Raw genomic sequence first — 14,348 nt, 5'->3', positions numbered from 1 at the left:
AAACTGTATTTTCAATGTGGACTCATACACAGTCCGAGGGTTAAAAACCAAAAGCTCTGATACCAATAAATGTAACCCCCTAGACCCGACCTATGTGTTTCGACTAAGTCTAGTGGATCACATTATGATTATTAAAGACATTTTCCGAAACCGTTATTCCATCAATATAAAATCACATTATAAATAACATGAAATTATAAACAAATTATAATTTCAAAATCCAACTCGTAAATATAGTACCAATAAATAATAATTTAATTTAAAACATGTCTTCAAATTCAAAATCACAATAAACCGAGTAGTAATAGCAAAAGAGTCATCATTATAAAATCCGATATTTTAAAATAAGGTCCATGTCACCAAAATAAAGTCAACTTGCAAGATAAAAATATTACAATCTGATTTTACTTCAAGAGATATGTTGATCCTCCAAGTGCTCAAACCGATGTATCTAACCAACAGTATCTGAAAGGGGGAAAACATTTTCAAAAGGTGAGCTAGGCTCAGTGTGTCCCAACATTTCCATAAAATCACAATATGTACAAATCATAGTCCAGTAATCTCACAAATTTGTAAAAGAGTTTAACTTTTTAAAAATCATAGTTTAAACCCTTTTCTAGTACACCATCAGTAGTTCCCAAAATTATTTTCCATATAGCTTACTTTATGCACATAGCAAAAAGAAAGCCGACTTAAGGATAGGCTCTGAAGCTTGTATCCTTAAGCCCAAGTCAATAAGTCCATATAGCTTACCCTAAGCACACAGCAAAGGAAAGCCGACCTAATGAAACATCTTGGGGCCCTCAAGAGTCACATTAGGCCCATTTATCTTGATCAGAGCTATTCCATCGTAATACAATTCCAAAATTCAATTGCACCGTGACATAAATTCCATAAATCCAAAAACATGGTAATCATATACCATTTCAAAACAAAAATTAGATAGCAACCATATTCCATAAATTGTCACATAAAATTGGTGCATTCATAAAACAATAACCAATGAATTCGGTGTACCGCATATTAAAACCAATAAAACAGTTCAGTAATAAGTAGGGAACACACCTCGACAATAGGTTCAAATAGCAAATCTACTGATTGCTGGTTTCACCACGCTCTGCTACAGTTTTTGAACGCGTGAATAATGGCACACGTGGTTTAACTGATCTAGAAGAGCTGGGTCGAGCTGTCGAACGATCCAGAGAGTCTCTTGTACCTTCAAACAATAATAATCTATCAGTCCCAAATCCTATTTAATTGTTCAAAACTAGACTTCTTAAGTATATAAGCATTTTTTGGGTTTGACTATCAATTTGGGGTATTTCGAGTCTGAATTTGGCCAAACGGATTGCGGAATCGGAATCAGGACGTCGAAAAACATAAAGTATGACTTTTTGAAAATTTAGATTCTTGGTCAAAGTCAAAGTCAACCACTTTGACCGTCGATTTGGAGGCCTTCGGGTTCGAATTTGACAAAACGGACATCGGAAACGGATTCGGCACGTCGAAAAATATCAGGATAGGTATACTCGGAAAAGATTAACGGTCGTTTAATGCTCGGTCAAAGCCATTTTAAGTTTTGGTCAAAGAAAGTCAACGGTCAACGGTCAACGGCCGGGTCGGGTCGGGTCAACGGTCGGGTCGGGTCGGTCGATCCGGTCAAACCAGTCAGAACCGGTTGAAAACCGGTTAAACCGGTTTCCAGCAGCCACTCTCCCTGCGGCGGCGCGTGTGGCGCGTGAGGCGTCCTCCGGGGCCCTAAAAATCCCGGACAAATTTCTAAAAATTATTTTGAGCGATTTCGAGATACTTACAACGATCGGTTCAAATTTTTGAACGGCTGAGAGCTCGATTTCAAATCGGCCGAATCTTTGATTGCACCACCTCCTTACGCGCCGCCTTCGACGGCGGACAAGGTTGACACCGGTGAACTCGAAACAACACAAGGAACACGATGGTGCAGGAGGTGTCGTAAACTGAGCAACGATCGGCAGTGAATTTGGGATTTTCTCGGCGATAGAGCTAAAACAATACGTCGATGCTTTGACTTGAAATTCCCGACGTTTAGCAGCGTTTCGCTTCAATTAATTTAAGGGGATTGTTCCTGACTCGATAACGAATACGATGGTGGTTTCAATTTGTCGATCGGATGTCGAACGGCGTCGGAATCGGACTTGAAAGTCGAGGTGCGGGAGGAGTGAAAGTTTAAGAAAAGCTTTTGTGTTTTCTGATTGAAATCAGAAAACACGTTAAGTTATAACCAAACCTGCCGACACTTTTAGGGGAAATTCAGGGCTTGGTCCCTGAATTTCCTTTACTTCGAAAATGGCATACAAGTTTTCATAAATTATACTTTAGTCACTTAATTTCACTCATTTTCACAATTTACCTCCAATTTCAATTAATATTATTTTGTAAATAGTCGGGTTGTTACAGTATGGCAATGTGGTTGAGTTAATTAGGTTGCATTCACATTGTACATGATATTGTATGTATATGTTATGTTTATTTCGTTGAATATCGCGTGATGTTCAAATGCAATTGATTAATTTTTTGATGATTAATTTTCATTTACAGGACATACTGAGCTTTATAACTCATCCCTTAGTTTTCTCCCTGTTAGATAATCGGGATTGGTAGGATTGTTCTAGTACTTGAAGAATCGACTAGCGTTATTTTATTTTTATATAGTATGACTATTATCAAATTATCTTTATATTTTATCCTTTTATCAGTTTTGGAATATTTTATGTATTTTGACTTTGAATTATATTTTGGTATTCATTATTTTACAAGTATATGGATTTATTATTATATAATTATGAGTTTATCTACTAATATTTATCTATTTTTTAATTCACTGTGTGAACCGTTGATAATTCTTAAATAAAGGTTTTGATTTTATGAATTTCTATTGGTGTGATATTTGAGATTCGATCGAAACGTCTAATCAGGTCTAGGGAGTTACAAGTTGTTTGCCCTTGTTCGATGAAAACCCTCCATTTCCCTGACTATCAAAGTTAACTTCGATGCTCGATTTTCTCAGTCACAAAATAAAACGTAGTCAAGGGTCATAATCAGATATAGTGCAATATTAATTATGGGTGCATGTCGACAATGTACACGATAGAGTTTTGCCATTGATTTGGGCTTCTAAGAGGTGATTGTTGAAGGAGACTCTCGGACGGTAATCGAAAAACTTGCCTCGACGAAGTTCGACCTTTCGAAAATTAGTGTATTGACCTGGGAAACTCGACGAAGAGCGAAGGCATTCCATGCATGCGCCTTCCGGTTCACCTCGGGCAGGTAATATATCAGCCCATTTACTCGCAGCTAAGGTTGACCTTCGCATGATTGATCGCTACTGGATCGAGGAGGTTCCAAGGAGTGTGGAAGAGCAAGCATTGGAGGAAAGGACCTGGATAGATCCTATGTAGAAATCTTAAATTTGGGGGGCCTACTAGACTATAACCAATTCTCATCTTCTTATCTATGATAGTGTCAGTGATTTACTTTCTCTTGCGCAAGGAGGAAGAAAGGCCCATCATTATCTTTTGCAATTCTATTTTGATTTAATGTTTGGTTGTGCAAGGAGGAAGAAAGGTCCATCATTATCTTATCAAATGTTGAATATTATGACGCTTACATGACATTTCACAAAATTTACATGATAATCTATAATATTAATGTGACAATTCACGATAATAGTCATAGTACACAATGGACAATTATGTAATATGATCTTAATTGATTTTTAACTAAATTCGAGGGCATAATTGATTTTTTTAGAAAATTTGATGACTTATTTAATTTTAAAAAATAAGAAATTATTGAAATATAAAATATAAACAATTATTAAGATATTCAATACATTAAATAAAAAATACTATAAAATTAAATTATTAAAAATTCAATTTAAGAACCACATTGAGTGTAAAAAAAGTTTAGAAACCACATTGATTTTTTTTTGTAAAAATCTAAGGATATGATATATCATTAAGTTAAAATATTATTGTTAGAAGAATTTGAATTCGTGTAAGTTAAGTTAAAAATATAGATCTCATATTTTTTTTACTTTTCAAATTTTCAAAATATTTTTAATAGAAAACACTGAAAACATATTTTTTATATTTTAATATTTTCACTTATTTTTGTTTTCATTTCTCATAAATCATTTTCTAAATTTACAACTAAACATGCATGTTTTATTCATCATTTTTTTAAAAATAAAATTAAAAATAACATATATTTTCTAGAATCAAACGGACCCTTAATTTCTTGACTTTTAAATTTTATGTTTTTATATAGTGTACACCTGAAATTGTTTTTTTGCACCTTATTTTATTTATTATTTGAATAAAGACCGGCATTTCACATAAAAATTATTAATAATTATTTACTTATAAATTTATTTTTTTATTATATTTTTCGTCAATCTTTAGAGAATGTGATTTAAAATTTTTAGTTGACATTTTTTTATCTTTCGATTAAATTCTGTTAGAAGTAAAATTCTTCTTCCTCTTCCCCTAAGCAGAAGTCAATTTGATTTTTCTCGTATTTGAGTTTAGTCTAATTTCGAGCTAATATTTTTTCTAACTCAAATCTTATGATATTTGATATTTTTTTTAATTAAAAAACCTTTTTTTTATTTTAATTTATGGAATTCACATAGTTACCAAAATCGATATTATCTAACTCAGTTTTTATTGATGTAAATTAAAATTACAGATTTTGTAAGATTTATTTTCAAAACACTCTTGGACCGAATACCCTCAGGAAGTCTGAAATTTAGACTGTAAACCTTCCTCAGGGTAACTGCCTCCTGGCCTACCTCTGTATCAGTTGATGAATGAACACAAAACTATCTGAAAATGCTCCCCAGCTTTCCAAATCCCAGGTAATACACCATAACTTGAACCTTTCTTGTTGAAAAGTTTTATCCTTTTATCTTGTTTCGCTACCTATTGTTAACTTAGCTTCATATTTGATCAACTAATCATGACCCATTTTCAAAAACTTGGGAATCCATCTATTATCAAATGGGTGTCTTCTTATTTTCTAGAAAACCAACTACAAATGTGTTCATTTCACTTTGCAATAAGGCAAAACCCTAGATTTTATATGACGAAGGGATCAGTTCTGCGTGATGGGAAAGATGGTTTCCGAATCTCCCGTACCACCTTGAAAGAGGCTCAAGCTGCGTTGTTGGAATATCTGCATTCTACTAGGAGTATTCAGTTTATACATGCAGAAAATATGAGCAAAAACTCACCCCATTTCTTAAGAAAGCTTTTAGAAAAGGTTGAAATTGTAACCGATGCTAGGAGGTCTGTGTCACGGTTTTTGCGTTACCATCCCATTAATGAATTTGAACCTTTCTTTGAGAGCTTGGGACTGAAACATTGGGAGTACACTCCTTTACTTCCTAGGGATATGATGTTTCTTAGTGATGATTGTTTGTTGCTGGAGAACTATAGGGCCTTGTGCGAATTCGGGGTTGAAGGAAAGAAGATTGGTCAAATATATAAGAAAGCAGTTCAAGTGTTTCAACATGATTTGGAGTTTTGCCTTTGAAGCTTCAAGCGTATCTAGAACTGGGGCTTAGCCAGTCGTTTATGGTCAAGATTATTGTGTGTAGCCCTCATGTTTTGATCGGGGATGTAGATATGAAATTTATTAAGGTATTAGAGATCTTGAAGAGTACGGGATTTGATTATGTGTGGATCGAGGAGCATTTGTCTGAGAAGGAGTCTTATAATTGGAGCATGATATTTCATGTTTTGAGCTTCTTTCGGGAGATATGTTGCAGCAGCAAGTTACACAGGTTAATAAGCCAGCATCCAGGGCTTCTGTTTGAGGGCTCCGGGGATGGATTGCTTTCACTAATTGTATTCCTGTTGAAATTTGGACTCTCAATGGATCAAATCTCCTCTATGTTATTACAATTTCCGAAAATCCAAGTTTCGCAATTTGTTTCAAATTTTATTAGATACTTCATGTTTTTCCATGAGATTAAGATGGAAGTGGATGCGATTGGGAAAATTGTGCGTTCTTACCCATATTACTTGGTTCATGCACATTGAAGAAAACTAATAGTTTGATTCGTAAGTTGAATGTTGGAAAAAAACGGCTTTGTATATACATCCAAGAGAACCCCAAGAATTGAGTAAATGGGGAATTGGAACTAGAGTTAGGCCATTACCAGACTCAGGAGAGGACATAGAATCACAAAAGTTGAAGATGAAATTCTTGTTAGACTTGGGATACGGAGAAAACCCAGACATGATGAAGAAAGCATTCAAGGTGTTTAATGGCAGGGGAGGAGAGCTTCAGGAGAGATTTGATTCTATTGTGAATGCTGGTTTGGAGAAAGAAGATGTTTCTGAAATGGTTAGGGTATCCCCTCAAATCCTAAATCAATCAAAAGATGTCATCCAGTCTAAGATTGATATTCTAGTGAACGAGTTAGGTTTCCCTTTATCCTCTTTGATTTCATTCCCCTCATATCTTGCCTATATGACACAGAGGGTCAGGCTTAGATGGGCAGTGTACAACTGGCTCAAAGATCAGGAAATTGTACCTGACCTGGCCTTGAGCACTCTTGTTTCATGTTCGGAAAAATTCTTCCTGAGCCGGTATGTAAATAAGCATCCTAGTGGCCTGCAAGTTTGGCAGGATTTGAAAAGCAAAATTTACCCTGGATAAATGATATCATTTGCAAATTTATCATCGCTTTTGTGGGTTATGCCATTGTAGTTGTTATCGCTGTTGTTTGAGGATACATGATTTTGGTTCACCTAGCCTGCACTCATACATAGAAACAAGAGCTGTTTCCTTCAACTACCATTAGTCTATACATTGTGTATCAGGTAATAAACTTTTAGATTTCGGTTCCTCCTTTATCGTTTTGTTGATTCAAATGCTAGGCATCCATAAGCATTACTTATTAACTAGTGACTTCAAACTGAGGTCATGATCCTATTGACTATTACCAGATGTGTATATGTTTGTCTCTTGAAAAATTGGTTAGCACAAGTAATCGTCAGTGTTTAAGATGAAAACATATAGGAACTTTGTGTAGGACAAACAATAAGTAAAGCATTGCAAAATTTACGAGTTTCGTGTTTAGTTGTTAGCAAAGAGGATCTGGCTCTACATGTATGACTTAAGAGTGCTGCCCATAAATCTAGTGGGATGCATATCATAATACTTCATTGTTCATAATATTTTCTTGAAAAGAACAGATGCACATATCATCTTAACCAGCTTATTCCAATTCTGATTTACCATCTACTTGTTTTGAAGGTGATCACAAATGAATAACATCTTAGTTAGAACCCTTTATTAGATATTGGCATGGATGGACCACGGTAGTTATCTCAAAGCATCGTTTTGACTGAAATGAAGCTTAGCGCGGCAAGTTTTGCAGAGCAGATGGTTAACTGACCGCGATAGGCTTTAAGCGCAAGTTTGGACTTTGGATATGCTATATATATATATATAAACCATAGTTAACATTAATGAAACTGTTGAAGCAAATGCTTGTAATTGTTTTGGAGATTTCTTATCTGGATTGGATATTCCTCCAAACCTATTATCATCATTTTTGTTCAGTGTAGAGTGATGCTATATTGTCTAGTAATGATCAGCAAGTGGCCTTTTGAAAATTTATTTTATGCGATTTGTCTGGTTTTTTTACTAGCATTTAGTATGGGAAACCTAAGGTGATCTTCAGGGGTAGATAAAAGCAACCTTTGGTCCCTGAACTTGGTTCCTAATATTTGTTTTGCCCACATTATACTCCTTGAACTTTTTTTTGATAGAATATTATACTCCTTGAACTTGACGGCTTTTTTTTTTCTATTTTTAGTCTTTTTGATGATATGATACTATGAACTTTATGTCATGTGGCACTCTAAGAAAATGACCAAAATAACTATGTTTATGGATTAATGCGTGGACTATAAAAAGATGAGGGAATAATGTGGGAAAAAAGGTTTAGGGACCAAGTTGTAAAAATTGTTTAGTTTAGGGACTGAAAGTTACTTTATATAAAAACTCAATGAGCTTAGTTTTTTAAAACCAATAGAAATAATTCAGTAAATGCTAAAAGGCAAATCAACAATTAATTTTTTATAATCTGTTTTGATATTTTTGTTTTGGGTGAAGTAAGTAAATAGTCATCGATCATAGAGCGATACTTTGTTGAGTCTCCGACTATTAAAAGTCATAAAATGATCATTGGTTATGAGGAGTTGTTTTGTTGAGTCTCTCGACTATTAAAGTTACAAAATAGTCACCTGATTCTAAACTCGTCATTTTCCATTAAAAATTTACCAACAGTCTAAGCTAGACGTTAACATGTTGATTAAGATATGATAAAATCTAATCTTATAATCTCAAACGAATATCATAACTCAGTCAGCATGTTAATTTCTAGTTTAAACGACCGTTAATTTTTTAACGAAAAATGACGAGTTTGAAACATAATATATAGTCGGGAGATCATTTTTTATTTTTTAATAGTCGATCACTCAACAAAAAAAACTCCTTATAGTCGATGGACTATTTTATAACTCTTAATAATCAAAGGTCTCAGCAAAATAATATCTTATAGTCAGGAGATCATTTGTGTACTTTACCATTTTGTTTTCGCGAGAAGGCTAGTTAAAATAAGGCGATATTTATAAGAGAAAATAACCTCAGTGACCAAAAATGCCTTATAATATACGAATTTAACCAACTTTTTTTTTGATTTGCCAAAATGACCAACAAATTCGCAACGCAAATTACAATTTCGCAACCCAGTTTCCAATTTCGCAACGCGAATATGTAAATCACATTACGATTTTCCAAATTCGCGTTGCGATATTCCAAATTCACAACGTGAAAGTCAAATGTTTTTACGCAAAACACAATATTAATTTCGCAACACAAATGTAAACAGTATTATCGCAAATCATTTCTAACCTAAAACCCTAAAGCACAACTCAGTCCCATCTTCATCTCTCACTCTCTACGGCGACATCCGTCCCCATCTCTGACGAAATCCGTCCCCATTTCTGACGAAATCCGTCTATCTCCATCTCTCAGATCAACCCTCACAACCATTCACGGTCAGAAATGGAAAATCAACCACCGAGGGTTAGTTTTTTTTAATCTCTTATTTTTATTTTGAAATTTTTGTATTTTTATTAGATTAACCATTTCACTGAGATTGCTAAATTCATTCGGTTGCTGACAATACTGCTAAACTGTTTAGTCTTTAACCCTGTGAAGTTAGTATTTGTCTTTGTTTTGTCTTTTTGTTGAATAAACCCTAAATCGCAACACCAAATTCGCAACGAGAAACTAAAATCGCGTTGCGATTTTCATTTTCTCGTTGCGAATTTAAGTTTCAGAAACTTCTTTTATTCGCCAAATTGAAACTTGAATGAATTGTATTACTTCAACCAAAAAACAAAGACAAATACTAACTTCACAGTGTTGCTAATTTAAGTTTCAAGAATAAACTACTACTTTTTAAGTTGTCCTTGAACCTGCACTAAACCTATATGTTGTCCTTTTAAATGTTTATATAAGTGCTTACTTCTGGAATGTTATCTGATGCATTTTGTGAACTATGATGGAATAATGACTTGGGTGAATATCGTGCTAGTTTGAAACATATTTGGCTTTGTTTTCACTGTTAAATATCATGTCTATTTGTAGTGTATAATTTGTAGTTTTTGGTATATCTAACTTGGTATGTTTATTGTTTTTGTAGAAATTTTTTTCGGCTCAATTGACCTTAAGGAATAAATTAAGCATAGCCACTAAAATTGCGACGACGCTTACACCTCTACAAAGAAAATTGTTTGAGGATACTTGCTTCGGGCCATGGCTGAAAGTACAACATCCGGGTGGAGATGTTATGTTGACACATTTGTTTCTTCAGACCATGACTAACGATCTACCCGAGGGGGTACAACGTGGTGATGAAGAGATATGGTTTCATTTTCCTCCGGCACCGGCGTATACTTGTTTTGGGCGGGAGGAGTTTTGCTTAATCACCGGTCTACGCTTCGGACACGATGATGTAGGTCGGTACACTAGTCATATCGCCCGCCCATTATGGTTATATCGGGTTTTTCCTGAGCTGGCAAAGTCGAAGCCGAGTATACATGTCGACGACTTGAAGAGATTATTTGATAAAGATGATTTTACTCGAATGGATGACCTTGATGTTGTCCGAGTATGCCATTTACTACTTTTGCATGCCGGCTTTTTAGGCAAAGAGGGCTGACAACCAATCTCCGAGGACCTAATATTATTGGTAGAGGACCTAAATTCATGGAACCTGTTTCCGTGGGGTTCATATATATGGAAAGCTACCTGGAAGAAGTTGTCGTTTGCCTTCGAGGACCGAAAAAGTTTGCGGGGCGATGGTTCTAAATACACCTGGAAGAATTTCGTCCTCGAAATTAATTCATGTCACATAATTGCAGAACTGAAAATTTCATCAATTCTTCTATATCTTCACGTAACTTTTATATAAATATGGATCCTCCACTAATCCTTAACCAATTGAGCATACATTCTTATCAGAACTCTCCCTCATTTCAATAAAAGAATCCGAACAAAAATTTCCTTGAGTAATCAATTCAGTCTTTGACATGAGAATAGGCTCATAGAGCAGTAGCATATCCCAATTTCATTTCCGGAGTCAAGTCAAAATTTTTCAGATAAATAACTCTCACATGGATCGTGAGGTACTTCACATCGTTTAAACTGATGTTACTGGTATTCCTTTTTGTACAAGTATAGCCTTAACATATAGAAACTTCGGTTTATTTGTTACAGATAGGGACTCAGCCTTGGAGTTCCGGCTCAGAGAGGTACGATTGTAGTCTAGGGGTATGTACTGATCAGACATATTTTGACATTCGACCGACCGGTCTAACTTGAAAATTTTGACTCAAACCATATCTCTGATACCACTAAATGTAACCCCCACAGACCGATAATGGTAGCCCGATCCGATCCGGGAAGTCACATTAGGGCCACCGGAGTAACCCACTGTAAAAATAGCGGAAAATTTTAAACTTTTTATCAGAACATGTAAACTTATAAAATCAGTTTTCACTATTTAAAAATATAACAGATTTCCAAACACGTATATAAATCAAAATACAATTACATGCCCCCTAATCACATGTACCATACTCTGCAACAACTCCGGACGAACTCCCTTACTGAAGTCGATAGATGCATTGGTATAATTCTTTTAACCTGAAAAGGTAAGTAATAGAGTGAGCTTTGGAAAGCTCAGTAATACAGAACTACCAGATGATGCTAATGAACGTGCAGATACAGATAAATATTTATTTCCTTATTGTTTCTGAACATTTACATATTTTTATGCTGAGCAGAGATCCTACTGATATTTCAGGTGGTAACGGACAATGAGCTTTCAATTCAGAGAAATATTTTGGATGACTGAGTTCAGGAGATCAAAATAGGTTTTCTAGTGTGTTCCCGAAAAATCAATAAAAAGATACAGATCTTTTAAAACATATATATATATATATATATATATATATATATATATATATATACCCCATCCGTTCACATCATAAATGTATAGGTTCCCCAGAACCATACACCCAACCGCACATGCCATTTAGACCCTGAGCACAAAGCCGAGGAGTCTGCAGATAACCTTCCTCCAACAATAAACCCCCAGATAAAACATTTCTCCGTCGGTAAACGGAGATATCAGAAATCAAAACATAATTCAGATCAGATATCAGAACAGAATCCAGGTTAGGAATCAGAACAGATTTCAGATCAGATGTCAAAACATAATTCAAATAAGAAATCAAATAAAATATTCATATAAGTAGGGAACACACTAGAGTTTCCAGATATTATTTAGAGATACGGGATAATCTTATCGGGCAGAGAAACACAAATCTTTAGTTTACCGATAGAATGTCGGAAATTAGAAACACTATTAGAAGAGTTTGTAACTGACAAAATCATCAGTTATTCATAATATACTTATCATGATCATCTTATTCGGACATTTATCGGAAGCTCTACGTAATCAGAAGGGTATTCAAAATCCTTTACATATGAGTTACTTATGTGTTCATACATGACCAGAGTGATTTGAGCTGATAAGGAATAACGAAGATTCAGGACTTTTACAATCTATGTCGATTGATCAGATTATCAAACAACTCTTAGATGAATAGTTTCCAGAACTAATGCTTGTCGATGGTTCAATTCATTATTCTTCCAGGGTATTTACTCTTTAATACCACAAATTCTTGTTCATAGATCATTTTCGGAATCATCGCTGAATAGATCTTCCGATGTCTTTATTTCATTTCCACGCTTCCACAATATCATAAAATGCTGACGTACTTGATTAATTTGTTCGTAACCCATTATAATTGTACACTACGTAAACTTATCAGAGTTTCCAGACTTATCCAAATCACTTATTAAATCCTCTGTCATTGAGGTTACCTAGTTCATTTAGCAGTCATGTACATTCCAGTTACTTCAGGTATTTACTCATAACTCAGATATTTTCGGGTCAAGTGCCTTCTCGGATTTTACAAACGGAATACTATGAATTTTTCTTTACAAAGACATAATATTAATAATTAAATTTGTACTTAATCGAGTTAAGTACAAATCCTCAAAGTACTTTCTCCTTCAGGGTCAACTCTGACTATTTTATCTCTCAAGGGAATTTTTGTAATTTCTTAATCAGATAATTTCGATATTAGCTCTTAACGAAAATTATATAATATAGAGATCCTATGATTAATTGCTTCCTCGAACATTCTTTGATATTGAAATGATTCCTTAAAAGACTTCTAGTATCTAACATAAACCTTATTGGGGTTAAAAATCGGTTATCCATAATTTCCAAGTAAAATAACATTTCTTATGCACATCAATAGTTTTAGCAGATCAATAATTCTTTTTAGATTTATTAATCCACTTCCAGAGACAATTCTTGTCATTTTCCAACATAAGGGTAATTTCGTAATTTTACCTAATCGAAATATTCTCATAATTTATCATCTAAGTACCTTTAATGAGATAAATTATAATCTACAATCCATGGTTGATTCTTTTATCACTTAATTCCAAAACTTGTAATTTAATTCTAGCAATCCCTTAATTTCTTATAAAAGTCATCTGAACCATAATCAATTACTTAACCTTTTTACCGTATTCAGATCGAGTGTAGAACTTCATTAATTACACATATGAGACCAAACATTTCCATTCATGCATTTACCAATTCCAACATGTTCTATAAAGCATAAAGAGGTAGTAAAGTATTACATCGATTTTCGTGCAATACTGATCAACCATAAAAATTCCATTCGAACGCCTTTGATCTTCAATTCAACTTCCAATAATACCTCAGATACATATCAACATAAATTATATCAAAAACGGAGCTTAATTGCGATAAACAGATCGTATCGGGTGATAAATCAGTGAAAGACGGCTTACCGGGTTCGAATTTGGCAAAACGGACTTCGGATTCGGATTCAGGATGTCGAAAGCATAAAATATGACTTTTCAGAAATTTGGAATTTTCGGTCAAAATCAAAGTCAACGGGTTTAACCGGCAATTTCGAGGCCTTCGGGTTCGAATTTCGAAAAATGGACAGCGGACTCGGATTTGGAACGTCAAAAAATGTCAGGATAGGTATACTCGGTCGAAGTCAAAGGTCGTTTAATGCCCGGTCAAAGTCGGTCAAAGTTTTGGTCAACAGTAGTCAACGCCGGTCAACGGGTCAACGGTCAACGGGTCGGGTCGTGTCGGGTTATGACCGGTCAAACCGGTTAAAACAGTTCCAAAACCGATCACTTTTTCCTTCCCCACGCGCAGTGGCGGCACGTGAACAATGCTAAAATCTCGGAAAAATTTCTAAAAATTATTTTGAGCGATTTCGAGATACTTACAAAGCTCGGTTCACAATTTTGAACGGCGGAGAGCTCGATTTCAACAAATCGGAAACTTTGACCGCTTCACCTCCTCACGCGCCGCCGTCGACGGAGACCAAGGATGACACCGGCGAACTTGGAACGATGAAACAAACACGATGGTGCGGGAGATGTCGTAAACGGATGACCCGATCGTCGTGAATCGATGAAAAACCAACTAAAACCGAGTTATTACCGACGATACTTCCGACTAAAATTAACGACGAACGGCGATGATTCACGATGAAAGGTTTGAGGGGTTTTGTTCCTCGGTTGACAACGAACACGGTGGTGGTTTCGGCTCGTCGATCGGAGGTCGGACGGCGAGTAGATCGGAGTTGAAAGTT

At 35.1% G+C, this 14,348-nt stretch overlaps 1 pseudogene; it reads left to right on the top strand.

Moving 5' to 3' along the window:
• Window positions 1–4,932: 4,932 nt before the first annotated feature.
• On the top strand, window positions 4,933–7,434 carry LOC120188043 (annotated as a pseudogene).
• Window positions 7,435–14,348: the final 6,914 nt, after the last annotated feature.

Source organism: Hibiscus syriacus, unplaced genomic scaffold (genome assembly GCF_006381635.1).
Source record: "Hibiscus syriacus cultivar Baekdansim isolate YM2019G1 unplaced genomic scaffold, ASM638163v2 tig00116937_pilon, whole genome shotgun sequence".
NCBI classification, from domain to species: Eukaryota; Viridiplantae; Streptophyta; class Magnoliopsida; order Malvales; family Malvaceae; genus Hibiscus; species Hibiscus syriacus.
Note: the sequence above shows the minus strand (reverse complement) of the source record. Positions and strands in the feature narration are given on the sequence as shown.